We start from the raw sequence: 13,966 nt of genomic DNA, 5'->3' as shown, positions 1-13,966 counted from the left end.
AATCACTTTCGTTTTCTCTCATAGCCATGTAGATTAACGATCTTTATAAAATTTACAGCTTTTCCAGGCAGAAGACCCAAACATCAAACCATAAACTCTTGGTAAATTAATGGATCTCCTTGCCCTATAGCTGAACTTAGCTTCAGGTCGCTGCTCCAATTCAAAGTGCGTCACAGCTCATAAATCCTCCGAACGCGTCCAGGACTCCTTCCGTCCGACTAGGGGGGGGGGCTTTTCTCATCGGCAACTCCACATCTTTAAAAAATATGCTCAGTAACAACAGTTTATAAAGTTCAACTCACACAGTCTTTTGCTTCTCTTTCACTCCAAACAAGCCAGGACATCGCGTCTGGGAAGGTACGAAGTAACTCATATGAAGAAAAATTAAAAAAAAACTTACTTCCCTTATCGCTCCGTCCCCATCAATCCTTCTTCCAGATGAAATACAGCCTTTGACTCTTCTCCCTCAGCAGCATAAATTTCTCAGCAGTAAACAGCGCTTCTTCCCCTCCTTCTGAAGTATGTCCATAGATTTAAGCCTAATTATCTTCTTTAACCATGGAAATCCCCGCCATGCAGATTAGCGTCCGGGAGTCCTGGCCCTCGTAAGTGCTTTTCAGCCCAAGCTCCCCCCACTCCATAAACAGTCGGAGTGGGTCTGGGGGCATCGCGGGCCAGCGGCCCCTCTCCGTAACCCCCGGAGAGGGTAGGGGGTTGCCATTTACTCCCCTAGCAACCGCCAAATTCCTTACGAAGGTCAGAGGGATGGAAAACAGGTCCGCCATTCCTGCCGGCGGAAACCGGAACCCGGAAGTATGCATTTCTGGGTTTGCCACATTCGCAACCCGAAAGTTATGTAACTGGAGGGTCCACTGTAATGCATTTTTGTATGTTATTTTCACAAATATATGCATTTTTATGCAAATTTGATCCCAGGATATTCATTTTTGTATGCAGTGCTTTGCTGGGGAACTGCGTCGCACAATTTGTAGAAGTGTGAATTTTGAAGGATGACTCTGTTTTGGTCCTTGAATTGGTCCTTGAATTGTAAAGCGTGAACTAAATCAAATTTCTCTCCAGCCCCTACTCTGCGTGCGGAAAAGTCAGAAATAAACTTACTACATGTGGAGCCATTTGGGGGGGTGCTTCTGTACATGCTCCCATCCACTCCCCAGTTAGATTCACACATTTTCTCAAATGCTTGAATGGGTCTACACGTTTATTTTACAAAACCAGATCTTGGATACAGTAACTTCTTGATTACAGTCCAGGAGATGTGGAGTCATGGTCTGGACATAGGCAACTGAGACCTATTTAACAGTGAAGTTAATTCTCATTTTGATGTCAAAGTATGTGAAATGTGTAGGCCGTCAAAATAATCTACTGCACAGGAGTGTCATGGAGACAAAATAGAGCTCTGAAGGGGACATGGGTGGTGCTGTGGTCTAAACCACAGATCCTAGGGCTTGCCAATCAGAAGGTCGGTGGTTCAAATCCCTGCAATGGGGTGAGCTCCCGTTGCTTGGTCCCTGCTCTTGCCAACCTAGCAGTTCGAAAGCATGTCAAAGTGCAAGTAGATAAATAGGTACCGCTCCGGCGAGAAGGGAAATGGTGTTTCCATGCACTGCTCTGGTTCACCAGAAGTGGCTTAGTCATGCTGGCCACATGACCCGGAAGCTGTACACCGGCTCCCTCGGCCAGTAAAGCGAGATGAGCGCCGCTACCCCAGAGTTGTCTGTGACTGGACCTAATGGTCCAGTCCTTTACCTTTTTACATAGCTCTGAGCTCCAAGGAGGCAAGATACAATTGTGAGTTTATAACAATGGGAGGAATAGAAATATTCTAACCCAGGCATAGGCAAACTCGGCCCTCCAGATGTTTTGGGACTACAACTCCTATCATCTCTAGCTAACAGGACCAGTGATCAGGGATGATGGGAATTGTAGTCCCAAAACATCTGGAGGGCTGAGTTTGCCTATGCCTGTTCTAACAATATATTTGGTAGTAACCAGAACAGAGAATAATATTGAATAACTTGAGTCAATGGGTTGTATCCAGTGCTAGTCACCCTCGAATAGAGTTAGTCAGGTCCATTAATTTCAGTGGGTCTACTCTGAGTAGCATTGAATACAACCCAACTATTTTGTATGTATTTGTTCACATCCTTGTAATATATCTATAGGGAATTTTGTATTATATTTGATAAAGATATTATATGCATAACACAATCTAATGGAAAAATAAAATTGTGAATAAAAAAGCAATAATGGGAGGGGAGTCTGCAACTATTTTCTTTACTCTTTGCTCTTCAACTCTCCTTTATGGGATACAAACCAACTTGAGTCTCTCTCTTGCTACAGAAAGCATAGGGTATAAACTATCCAAATTAAATAGCTCATCCTTTGACATCCTATTTATCCCTTCCCCATCAGCAACATAGTTTTGAATTGTAGGAACCCAGTTTTAGTAGAAGGTCATTTTTTTCTTTAAATTAAAGGTTTCTCAGTCTTCTCAATTCTGATGATATTTTCTGAATTTTCTCATACTTTCCTGTTCTGACAATGTGTTCAATTAGGGGCAGAGAATCCCAGCCTTTCCTATAGCTCCGGCCAATGCTGCAGCTACCCAGACAAGAGCTACGATATAACTAAAATGCATGGTGGCCGATTCATTTGTCATGTCAGTTAATTTGCAATAGGGTGCTAAAAAAAGAGAAAAGGTGCAAAAGTCCTTGGTTATTTAAAGAAATGTTAATTATCACAACTTACGACACTCTCTGCTACTCACGAGATCTTGTCTGAAGGCGATACCTGACATCCTGAAAATTCTTGTGCAGATTTTTATTTCTTTTGAGAGACTAATACCAGTGATTTTTGAGGAAGTTTAGAAAGGCAGGTTTCAGAGAAGTCTGAATCCATGATGATGTTTCCTGCTGGCATTGCAGAATATTAATGAAGCATCAGACATTACAGTGACATTGCTTAGGCACTGAGGGATCATTCTGGTACTCAGCATGCACTGTATCAGAAAACTTTATTATTATTATTGACATCTGTAGGAGGGCCCGGCACTTGTGAAACTTAATCAGGATCATAGAGATGGCTTTTGTCTGTCTTTTGTGGTAGCGGAAAGCTTGTGGGTTGTACATTGTGTTTGACAACACATTAAATAGCGGGAGATGCATCGTGGGGATCATCTGTTAGCTTTCTGGCAGCTGAGCTGAATATGTGATGGCCAAGGGGATGTCGTATTCGTTGGTACTCTGCAGAACTTGGGTGTGTGGAATTTTGTTGGAATGGAATCGTTATTAATTATTGGGTTGCATCCAATTGTGTCCTTCTGTTGATCAAAGGCTCTTTGATCCAGAGGAGGCTTTTGCGAGCTGAAAGGTGGAAGGGAGGAGACTCTCACAAATTCCTCCTGCGATCCCCTGAACTGCCTTTCACATTTTCCCAAAGCCGCCCTCTGAACCTTCTGGAACAGATTTTGAGGGAGAGGCACTGCAGAGAGAATAGTTGAAAATCACCTTTACTCTTTCTCCTGAATCCAAGAGCCTTTTCATCAGCAGAAAGGTGCCGTTGGATGCATAAAAAAGAGGCAACCTTAGTTTTTCAAAAAGTTTATGCATTGTGCCTTGGGTCTTGGAAAAGCAGTACTCTACACAAATGTTTTAGATTAATGATGTGCAGTTTATATTCTCTCTAAACAATATTAACAAGAGCAGCAAGTTATGGTACTAGTGAGGCAAGGTGAGGCAGCTACCTCAGGCTGCAGCTTGCTAGAGCAGGCACCCCCAAACTTCGGCCCTCCAGATGTTTTGGACTACAATTCCCATCTTCCCCGACCACTGGTCCTGTTAGCTAGGGATCATGGGAGTTGTAGGCCAAAACATCTGGAGGGCCGCAGTTTGGGGATGCCTGTGCTAGAGGGTAGCAGCCTCCTTGCTGTTTTTCCTAAGAACTTTGGCCATTCCCCTTGGTGGAGAACAGAGCTCTGTATGTTATATGACACGACATCTTCTTGGCCCCATAAACTAGCCTGCTTCCTCAGGTGTGAGAGAAGATACTACCTCATCACCAGCGTTGAATTAAGATTCAACTGCCGGTATTGTTAGTTTCTGAGGAGGGGCTTCAGGCAGCAAAATGTATTAGGCTGGCCCTCTTTGGAGGCCTGGCAAAACAAACCCTTTGAATTAAAAAAAGGGAGAATTGTGAGAATGTTGTGTGGTGGGAAAGGCAAAAACAGGGCCAAACAGTGACCTAGGTGTGTCTGGTGCCATAGCAGAAGAGAGGAGAAAACAATAGGAATTTGACAGGTAGGAAACTATAATGGCAAAAACTGCTCAATTCTTATCTGCCCACAAAATGTCACAAATGCCCTTAATATTCTATCTAATCCTAGCTTGTATTTTGTTTCAATCCGCCTCTAGGTACATTCTTTCTTCTTTTTTGTAGAGAAAATAGATTGTGAAGGGTTTTCTTTTTTAATAAAGAGGTAATGATATTTAAAATGAGCACTTTTCACACACCCTGTTTCAATATTTCCTTTGAGAAGCAATGCTGCTTTTATCCTACAAATGTCAAGATTCCTCTCAGGTGTTTTGAGCTGTACAGATGAGTTCCCTCATGACCTTCTAGCAGAAGGTAATGATTTTCAGTTTTGCCGTGGACAAGGTTGCTAATATTAAAAAATTGCTTGGGTAAGATCAAATTGCTGTGTCAGGGAAGTGATAAATTGATTATCCATATTACTACTGATGACTTGTTTGCTTAATGCTATTTGAAGTCAACATTAACTTACTAAAAGTGTTGAGATCAAACCAGAACATTCCATGCATTTTACTCTTCACAGTTTTGTTATGTGATAGGGTTATCTACTTACTGGAATCTAGATCAGCTGTGGGGAACCTTTAGCTTTCCAGATGTTGCTGAACTACAACTCTTATCACCCTTGGCTGTTGGCCATGCTTGCTGGGGCAGATAGGAGAGGTAGTTCAGCTACATTTTGGGGGGGGGGGAGGGCAAATGATCTAGACACCTGATCTAGACTTTCCTCCATTGAAATACTATTGTATGTAATGGTTCATGAGCTATAGGCTGGCTAAAATGTGGTGTATAATCTAAAATCTGTACAGTTCAAAACAGAGCTGAAATGCACAAGGTTAGCAAAGCCTTCCTCAACCCAGTGCCCTCCAGATGTTTTTGTCTACAACTCCTACCAAGGAGGATGCTAGGAGTTGTAGTCCAAAACATCTGGAGGGCACTAGGTTGGGGAAGATTTGTAGATAGCTTTTTTTTTTCCATTTCCTTGCTATTTAGGCTAAGAATGCAACTTACTTTTCTGAGAACAAATATAATTTGCACTATGAATATGCCCAGCTGTATTGAACATTGTACCGTCTGCTAATGGAATACTGCTGTTTCTTGTTCATAAAAGGCAGAGGGGGTGAAATCGACTAAGCAATTGCAGTGTGCCACTTGTGCCATCAAGTAGCTTTCTTTATTGGCAGTTTAATGTCCTGAAATTATGCATGGATTATGTTGCACTCTGCAAACAATTTATGCCTGAGTGACCACATTGGCTTCTGCCATTGGATGGAGTTAGATGGTGTGGCCTTTCGTTTTATTAAGACCAATGGAGCCTTGAACATTGCAAATGATGATGCTATGGGGTGGCGCAACTTTGTATTGATTGTCAACTAATAAATTGGTTGAGGAGAAAGCCATTATATAATTGAAGATTCCCTATTTTTGCTTCTTTAGAAAGAAATGGAAGCAGTGATTGTGTCTAAAACTATAGTTGCTGTTTGGCTGTTCTTTACAACATTCTTCTGGGGAGTGTAAAACTCAATGAGGGGAGCTGTCAAGATCCACAGCCATTACAATTTATTTCTCCTATAGAACAGAAAATTTAAATTTGATTTGTAACATTGTGATTGGAAATTGTCATGAGAGTAATACGATGTTTGCTGCTACTTCTCCACTTTGAAAATAAGAGCATTTCAAATGGGTGACTTAAAATGGGCTGTGAGCCAGTCGAGTGGATAAAAGCATGAAATGATGAAATTCAGTGACCACCACTACAAAAGAAAAAAAAAACCTCATTTGAAGTTGGTTCTTCTTAATTAAATTCTTAACCGTAGGCATGCACAGCACATTTCATTAGGGTGTGCACCCAGGAATTTTTTAAGGCAAACATTTATTAAACACATAATCATGAAGGAAATTGTTTTTATCCATCAAACAAACAAGGGAAACTAAAACTAAACAACTAAACTTTGCTTTAAAAATACAAACTTTTAAAAAAATGAGACACAAAATACCCCCCCCCTGTAGATATAACTAGGCTAATCCAAAGATACAGTTAATTATAATGATCTTTATCTTCAACCAGATAATGAGCTAACCCAAACTGACCAAAGCAGATTCAGGTTTCTTCATCTTCCTGTCCTAGAGAATGAGACATCGCTCATCAGGTGTGAGCAAAAGTTGGCGATCCAAGCTTGGCTGGAAACAGAGACATGAGGCAGAGACAGGCAGATGAAAAAAGGCTGCAATGAATCTGCAGCTTTTGGCTGCACTGCTTCCAGAAATAGACACAGGCGGAAGGTGCAGATCCATTCCAGCCTTTTTATTCTGCCTGCATCTCTCTCTGTTTGCTCCCCTCCTTCTCCCTTCTCCTTTTGTATCTCCCTCACGAGTTGTGGCAGCTGAGGGAGCTGGCTTGCTGCTCTGCACTCTCCTCCCGACCACAATCCTCATATTTTAGAAAAGCATTATGGCGTGCCTGGGCACACCGGACACACCCTGTGCACATGCCTATGTTTTTAACCTAACAAGGTTATATGTTCTGCAACCTTGTTTTCTCCAATGCTTTTAATGACTCCTGATTATCAGCACAATCCTATGCATATTTACTCAGAACTAAGCTCCATTGATTTTAATGGGTCTTACTCCTTGTTAAAAAAAAATCTAGATTGCAGCCTGCTTGGCTAGATTTTAATAATAAATCCTATTGTGGGCAGGTTCTTTTTTCCCTTTGGAGTCATCCAGAAATCCTTGGTTGTAGATGAGAGATCCTTTTTTTAAAAAAAACAAAACAAAACCCCCACCCAGAATAATTTCAAAGTGTTCTGGTATCATTGTCTATATGAACTTCATTGACCTACTATTTTACAATGGCATGCCTTTTTATATTAATGCAAACTTCGTGATTCTAGGACAATTGCATATATGTGAAACTCTACAATTTGAGCAAATCCAAAATTATTTAATTTTCAATAATAATAATAATAAACTGCATTTGTTCTTTGATTTTTTTTGTCGTAAAGTGCGTAAAGCTGCAGATGTGTTTTTTGTGTGTGGTTTAACATTAAAACCAGCAACAGAAATGGATCTAGGATGTAGGCACACCCTCATGTTATTAATAAATATAGTGTGTGTGTGTGTGTGTGTGTGAGTGTGTGTGTGTAGTGATTTTCTAACCATCTTCAGATATCCCCCTCCCTGTAATTGCACATTTGTAAAATTAAATATTGGATTGGCTGCCAAGAGTAATCAGTGTGCTTACAGTGTTGCAGAACTGGGAATCTTTTGGTTGCAAGAAGCAGCCTCGTATAGATTTTCAAAATGGATCATTTTGCTCTAGAGCATGTATTCAACTGTCACAAAGCAATAGAGCTATCTGCAGTATCTGAAGGAAATTGCATGGTCCCTGCCAAGAAGATGATTTATTATCCCAGGATAAAAAATTCTTCTGTAGTTAAAGAAGCATCTGCGCAAATGAAAAATAGAGATTAAGGGATAGTATAATGATGAGATTAGACAGGTTTTATAGTGGGCTTTTGAGCCTCTCTCACCCTTCTGCTCCCCACAATTCTGTCCCCCCCCATGTGACTTTTCAATCAAGTGGCTATAAAAGCTTGATGAAAAAGGAAAGGTTTAAGCTGGAGTGCGAGTCATGGGAGGCTTGCCTCCTAGAATAAGTAGACTCCGATATTTGCATATACGGTACATCTGAAAATAGTCACAGCTTGTTTTCCCTCATTGTTTTGTTAGTTTCCCAAATGCAGCAGAGCACCCTCCTCCCTTGCTATTCTCTTTGAACCTCTAGCATCCATAGACAGCCAAGCCAGGCTGGGCTGATCAGTAGGCTTATGAGCTCTGCAGGAAAGGGCCCAAATGAAACTGCTTTCAGCTAAATGGTAAAACCAAGATCATGGCCACTGGTCCCATCACCTCCTGGCAAATAGAAGGGGAAGAAATGGAGGCAGTGAGAGATTTTACTTTCTTGGGCTCCTTGATCACTGCAAATGGTGACAGCAGTCACGAAATTAAAAGACGCCTGCTTCTTGGGAGAAAAGCAATGACAAACCTAGACAGCATCTTAAAAAGCAGAGACATCACCTTGCCGACAAAGGTCCGTATAGTTAAAGCTATGGTTTTCCCAGTAGTGATGTATGGAAGTGAGAGCTGGACCATAAAGAAGGCTGATCGCCGAAGAATTGATGCTTTTGAATTATGGTGCTGGAGGAGACTCTTGAGAGTCCCATGGACTTCTAGAAGATCAAACCTATCAATTCTTAAGGAAATCAGCCCTGAGTGCTCCCTGGAAGGACAGATCGTGAAGCTGAGGCTCCAATACTTTGGCCACCTCATGAGAAGAGAAGAATCCTTGGAAAAGACTCTGATGTTGGGAAAGATTGAGGGCACTAGGAGAAGGGGACGACAGAGGACGAGATGGTTGGACAGTGTTCTCGAAGCTACAAACATGAGTTTGACCAAACTGCGGGAGGCGGAAGTGCGCCGACGCAACTTCTGGTGTCACTCCGCCCATCTATGGGCACCAAAAATGGCCGCCACCAACACCGGAAGTCGCGTCTATGCACTTCCGGACATGCGTAGATGTGACCTTTGAAGCTGGTGGTGGCCATTTTTGGTGCCCATAGAAGGGCAAATTGGAAAGGAAAAAAATGGCCGCCGGCAGGAGAAAATAACGGAGAAAAACGGGAGACGAAGTGATACAGGGGACCACTGGGAAAAGATAAGTAAAAAATGGGTTTTCCCGGGGAAAACGGGGTACTTGGCAGCTATGGCAGGTGCAGCTGTAGGCTTCCAGAGGAAGAAAGTCTCCCACCACTGCTCTTCCTCTGGCCATGGGAGTTGAGCTGGCTAGGGTTGGAGCTGGGTATATCATGGTGCAAACATAACTTTTCACTGGGAAGCAAAAAATAAAATAAAATTGTGTGACTTGCTTTATTGCAATATACACTTTATTGTGGTGGTCTGGAACTGAACCCATGATACATCAGAAGTAGGCCTGTACTTAATGGCATCCTGATAACGAATATCCTCTCCGAGGAGGTGCTAGATTAAAGTAGGTGAGCTGACGATATTCCACGTGGAACTAATTGTCATCAACACGATGTCCAGCGGAGACATGGGGGCCTCACAGGTTGCCGTAGCAAGCAAGATGACAACATCTCTCTCTCTGTTCACTGTTTTTTCATGCATACTCTCTTTTGACAGGCATCATGAGAATCACCAAGGCAGCAGATGGTCTATGCACAGCTCCCTCAAGCATAAAACAACATTTCTGTACTTGTTGTCAGGACCTTAAATTGCACACTGTTCTATTTGATTATTTTCAAACTCTAGGATTGGCCGTAGGGGCTCAGATGAGAACTATTTGCATATCATGGAGAAGGAGCAAAAGCTGAATTGAAGTGGCAAGCAACTGGGCTGAAACGAAATCCTAGGTAAAAGCCACAAAAAATTAATTCTTCACCTCGGTTTTGACTGTGGCGCGTTTCCACAAAAGCGATGACCCCAGTACAGTCCTATGAAATCTGATTAGGTTGAGCTATTTCCAACAAAAATCGAATAATTAAAGGGATTTCTACAACATAAGGACATCTTTTTAAAAACAAATAAAAAACACTTCTATGAAGATTTGAGTTCAATTGCGGGCTAAACAGTATAAATAGCAAATGCATTCATTATGCACAACGTTACTGCATTGAATATCAAATGAATGTAATATATTAGTTCCGTACGGAAAATGCTGTTTTCATTTTTTAAAAAATTCCATTTGCTATGCAAGAAATTTTCCAAGACACAATTGATAATGTCAAGTTCAAATCTGCATTCAAGTATGGAGTAAACACTGTTCAGCTGGATCCACGCAATGCTTAAAAAGAAAGAAAGAAAAGATTTATAAACCCAGCGGGCTTAAACATATTTGTTTAATTTTGTATTTTCCTCTACGCTTCACATTTCCACCGCTTACATATTCAGAGTTGCTGAGGGTAAAAGGGAACACACACACACACACACACACACACACACACACACACACACAAAAACACAACGTTAAACATAAAGGAATTAGAATTACAGCTGGAACAAAAGGGGCCATCGTTTCCAGGGGGAAAGAAAATTGAGAAGAAAATGTTTTAGGGGCGATGGCATCCAGTGTGTAATAGTGTTGTGAAAAACTAACGCACGACTTCTCATTACCACATGAATTTTAATCTTGCTCAGAATGGTTTTCCTCTGAGCGCTAATCCATACTCAATCAAAGTGCACAGCTTTTTCTGAGTCATCACCCCCGTACTGTAGCATGTGGGAATTACAGCAATAAAACATGCCATTTTATGCCCCTGGTTCAGTTTCCCTGCATCATAAGCAAGTTGAATGTCAGCACCAAACTTTCTAATTGCATTGCAGGAAGGAGCTAAAGATTTTGACTTCAGATAATACTTGGAATTTTATAGGGCACAGTTGTATTATTGACCACTGGTGGGAGTGTTGGTGGGCGTAAAGGGAAGTCCCTCTATAATTTTGGGGGGTAATTATCCTTAATTTAGAATTTAATGAGGATATTTAGAAGCTGCTTTTCAAATTCACTCTCTTCTCCTTCCAAATTCACATTGCTTTAATTCTACTATTATACTTACCTTTATTATGTTATACCTTAAATACCTTAATACTTGTGTATATAACTTTAAATACAAAAACATAGAACATAGAATCATAGAGTTGGAAGAGACCACAAAGGCCATCCAATCCAACCCCCTGCCAAGCAGGAAACACCATCAAAGCATTCTTGACATATGCCTGTCAAGCCTCTGCTTAAAGACCTCCAAAGAAGGAGACTCCACCACACTCATTGGCAGCAAATTCCACTGCCGAACAGCTCTTACTGTCAGGAAGCTCTTCCTAATGTTTAGGTGGAATCTTCTTTCTTGTAGTTTGAATCCATTGCTCTGTGTCCGCTTCTCTGGAGCAGCAGAAAACAACCTTTCTCCCTCCTCTATATGACATCCTTTTATATATTTGAACATGGCTATCATATCACCCCTTAACCGTCTCTTCTCCAGGCTAAACATACCCAGCTCCCTAAGCCGTTCCTCATAAGGCATCGTTTCCAGGCCTTCAACCATTTTGGTTTTTTTTAAAATATATTTTTATTAATTTTTCCAATTAAAACCAATTATATCACATTCATTATTTCAAATTATACACATATATATCAATCAAACCGAATGTTATGCCAAATCATCTAGAAAATTTTTTTGGGTTCCCATGCTTCAAGAAATTGGGGATTCCTCGCAACCGTCCACTGCCGTCTTTTTTCTAAAGTTCAAATCGTCTCTCCGAGTTCATAATAATCCAGATCTTTCCCTTACAGTCACATAGATGTTTTCCTCTTTCAACCGATTATTTCCCAGCTGCTGAGATAAATGTCAAACAAAGTTTCACAAATGTTCTTTCTCCTGTGTGAGTTAATCAGTCCAGCCTCCCCATAAATCTTCTTGGTCTGGAGCGTCCCTATTGCGTCGACTCTCAACACGAAGCAGCGCCATCTTAAAAAAACTCAAATCACTTTCGTTTTCTCTCATAGATTAACGATCTTTATAAAATTTACAGCTTTTCCAGGCAGAAGAACCAGACCCCACACCATGCATAGACTCTTGGTAAAATAATGGATCTCCTTGCCCTATAGCTGAACTTAGCTTCAGGTCGCTGCTCCAATTCAAAGTGCGTCACAACTCATAAATCCTCTGAACGCGTCCAGGCACTCCTCCCATCCAACTAGAGGGGGGCTTTTCTCGTCAGCAACTCCTCATCTTCAAAAAATATGCTCAATAACAACAGTTTATAAAGTTCAACTCACACAGTCTTTTGCTTCTCTTTCACTCCAAACAAGCCAGGACATCACGTCTGGGAAGGTACGAAGTAACTCATATGAAAATAAATAAAAAAGACTGGCCTTCAACCATTTTGGTTGCCCTCTTCTGGACACGTTCCGGCTTGTCAGTATCCTTCTTGAACTGTGGTGCCCAGAACATAAAAGAACATCCCATGCCCTTTTATCTCTCTCCTACATATACTGGCCAAGCTACTGCAAATGTCTGGCTAATTTTCAGCCTTGCAATTTTATATGATTTTGTAGTACCGGTAGTGAAGTTATGGATTAAAGGGGGCTGGGAACTGAGAGGGGCTCATTACAATTACTTGAATAGCCATCCCCAGCATGTGTTTCTTCAGTTTTACAGCTATAAAGGAGAAAAGAAGTAGGCAAAGAAATGAGCCCACTCAAATAGACTGTGTATTTTGCTTTGGGGCTGTTTTGCAAGTGCTCAGAGGTGTTTGGGAGAGATGACTTTGAAGAAGCTAGCAATTTTGAAATGACTTTCTTATGTGATGCTATGCACATTGTTGCCAGATTAGATATTGATTTAATTGCTATGTTTTACCTTAGCAATTCCTAGATTCCCACCAGGAAGAAAGAAACCTCAGGGATATTGCACACCATATTCTTTCTTAACGTTGCAGGTAGCATGGTTGGCCTGTGGAAGCATTTGTTTATCAGATCCATTCTTCCTTCAACTTGCCCCCTACAGAGCCCAGTAGGACCTGTGGGCAGAGTACAAATAAACTATTGTTATTTATTTCATCTATGAACCACTTCCTAAGAGGCTTCTCCGAGTGATTTACAATACAATAAAAAAACATATAGAAGACAATTACGTGTATAAAAATAAAAATGAGAGCCAATAAGGTGCAGAACAAAGGAGCAAATGCATAGGTTGGAAATTGCATTTGAAATGGATTAAATCAATCTCCACTTAGAAAGCTTGTTGAAAGGCAGAAGTTTTCAGCAAGCACCTAAAGAACAACAGAGATGGCACTTGCCTGATGACACTTGGAGGGAGTTCCAAAGGTTGGGTGCCACCACCCTAAAGGCCTGGCTCTAACAATTTGTAGAATGAATCTCCTGATGAGATGGTATCTGATAGAGGCCCTGAATGCTGAACACATTGATCAATTGGGCGTATAGGAAATGAGGCAATATTTTACCGTAAGTAACTAGATAGAAGCAAATCATTAAGCGTTTAATCAAACATACGGATGTTGTATTGCAGGACAGACTGATGAATTGGAACAAGCTATTGAGCCATGGCCTGATCCAAGGTGGGTTACAACAGGGGCACTACCACCATGCAAATAAATGGTAAAAAGATTGATAAATTGGTCCCCAAATACATGTTTTGGTAATAATAATAATAATAATAATAATAATAATAATAATAATAATAATAATATATTATTTATATCCCGCCCATCTGACTGGGTTTCCCCAGCCACTCTGGGCGGCTCACAACAGAAAAATGAAATAAAACAATTAAACATTAAAAGCCTCCCTAAACAGGGCTGCCTTCAGATGTCTTCTAAAAATCTGGTAGCTGTTTTTCTATTTGACATCTGATGGGAGGGCGTTCCACAGGGCAGGCGCCACCACCGAGAAGGCCCTCTGCCTGGTTCCCTGCAACTTGGCTTCTCGCAACGAGGGAACCGTCAGAAGGCCCTCGGTACTGGACCTCAGTGTCTGGGCAGAACGATGGGGGTGGAGACGCTCCTTCAGGTTAAAAGCGGATCCCGTGGAAAAGATTGAAGATAC

Source organism: Zootoca vivipara, chromosome 1 (assembly GCF_965207765.1).
Source record: "Zootoca vivipara chromosome 1, rZooViv2.hap1.1, whole genome shotgun sequence".
In the NCBI taxonomy this organism is placed as follows: domain Eukaryota; kingdom Metazoa; phylum Chordata; class Lepidosauria; order Squamata; family Lacertidae; genus Zootoca; species Zootoca vivipara.
The sequence above is the reverse complement of the archived record's forward strand: the minus strand, read 5'-3'. Positions refer to the sequence as shown.